Raw genomic sequence first — 2386 nt, 5'->3', positions numbered from 1 at the left:
ACACATACAATGCTTTCAGCATATGCAGGTTTGGACAAGTGCAATAGTTTATACCCATTAAGACGTGTACGCGTGTGTGTGTGTGTGTGTGTGATATTCTGATGGTTCCTGTCATATCCTTCTCATCATTTCTAAAACCGCTACTTTATTTTATGGTCTTGATTCTTCCTGATTTTATAACAGCACCTGAACACCCTCACCCAACCCCGAATTCAACCCTCTTTCTGTATTTTAAACATTAAGGAGGTTGGTTAGAAACTGAAGGCTAGGTCCCATGTTCAGTGTTTTCCAATTAACCTCTGTCATCTGTTCCAAATAACATTCCCTGAGGCACACATATCTGATGATGACATCTATCTGCCTTTCTATAAATACAAATATACTGCTGAAATCATTGTAATTCAGGTAAATTGCCCTGAAGCAGAGAACCTTTGAGATTCTGTTATTCTACATGACATGTTGGTGTGATTGTACTAAATCTGTACTAAGTCTGCATATTCATATATAAGTTATATGTGTTCATCCATAATGTGTTCATTGACTCTGTTATTACTCCTGCAATAGCTGTTAAAATTATATTGTAGAGCCTGCATTAATATAAATTTGTAATCTTTGCATTGCCCTAAAATCCTAATTTGATTTTTTAATTGTGAAGTTCCATGATGGGAGAGTATCATATGAATAAAATGACCCCAGGTAGCTTTTTATAGATGCCATGAACTAGTGGGGGAATTTAGTAATGGTGATACCATTGAACATCAGGCTGATGATAGCTAGATTTTCTCTTCTAGGGTATTTGTAATTGGAATTGGAATGACAAATGATTTGAGAGGTGTGGATAGCCAGAGGCTTTTTCCCAGGGCTGAAATGGCTAACATGAGAGGGCATAGTTTTAAGGTGCTTGGAAGTAGGTACAGGGGGGATGTCAGTGGTAAGTTTTTCACATGGAGAGTGGTGGGTGCACGGAATGCACTGCCAGTGACGGTGCAGGCAGATACAATCGGGTCTTTTAAGAGACTCTTAGGTAGTTACATGGAGCTCAGAAAAATAGAGGGCTATGCGGTAGGGAAATTCTAGGTGGTTTCTAGAGTAGGTTACATGGTCAGCACAGCATTGAGGGTCGAAGGGCCTGTAATGTGCTGTAGATTTCTATGCTGTATGTTTCTATGAAACATTCCAAATTCTTTGACGATTTTCAGGGATTGGTGCTGTGAGGAGGAGAACAAAGAATTAGGAGGTTATGGGCTCAGGATAAAGGAATGTTTGGTTGAGACAAATGAGGAGGAAGTTCTTCTTTTAGGCATGTGAATCTGGAAGTTTTTATTCCAGAGAGCCATGGAAGATAGATCTATGACACGTTCAGTGGAACTTTGCATCCATTTGATGAAGTACTTTGAGAGGATGGTCATGAAACAGTTGATCTCCTGCCTGAGGACTGACTTGGATCCAGTTCAAATTGTCTACCATCATGACAGGTCAACAGCAGATGTAATTTCATTGGCTCGTCACTCAACTCATGAACATCCGGATAGTGAAGATGCATGCACCAGGATGCTCTTCATTGACTACAGCTCTGTATTCAACACTATCATCCTTTCAAAACTAACCAATAAGCTCCAAGACCTAGGCCTTGCTTTCCTTACATGAAGTACCCAGTCGGTACGGATTGGCAACAACACTTCCTCCACAATCACTATCTGCACACTACAAGGGTGTTCTATTCACTTTATGCTTATGACTGTGAGGCTAAGTACAACTCCAACACCACATTTATGTTTGCTGATGGCACAACACCACTGTTGATGTCCGAATCAAAGGTCGTGATGAAGTGGCATGTAGGAGGGAGAGTGAATATCTGTCTGAATGATGCCACAACAGCAACATCTCACTCAAAGTCAGCAAGACCAAGAAGCTGATTATTGACTTCAGGAGGAAGAAACTGGAGGTCTATGAGCTAATGCTCGTTAGGGGATCAGATGTGGAGATGGTCATTAACTTAAAATTTCTGCACATTATCATATTAGAGGATCTGTGGCAAGTGCCATTTCAAAGAAAGCATGGCAGCACCTCTACCATCTTAGCAGTTTACACAGATTCAGCATATCATCTAAAACCTTGACAGACTTCTATAGACGCACAGTGGAGAGAGCCTTGACTAGTTGCATCACAACCTAGTATGGAAACACAAGTGCCCAAGAATGGAAAAGCCTAAAAAAAAGTCTCCACACCATTGAGTATCTACAAAGGGCAATGCCACATTTAAGCGGCATCCATCATCAAGAACCCCCAACACCAAGGCCATGCTCTCTTCTTGCTACTACCATCAGGAAGGAGGTACAGGAGCCTTAGGTTCCATAGCGCTAGGTTCAGGAGCAGTTATTGCCCT

This window comes from Mobula birostris, chromosome 1 (genome assembly GCF_030028105.1).
Source record: "Mobula birostris isolate sMobBir1 chromosome 1, sMobBir1.hap1, whole genome shotgun sequence".
In the NCBI taxonomy this organism is placed as follows: Eukaryota; Metazoa; Chordata; class Chondrichthyes; order Myliobatiformes; family Myliobatidae; genus Mobula; species Mobula birostris.
This window is presented reverse-complemented; position numbering follows the sequence as displayed.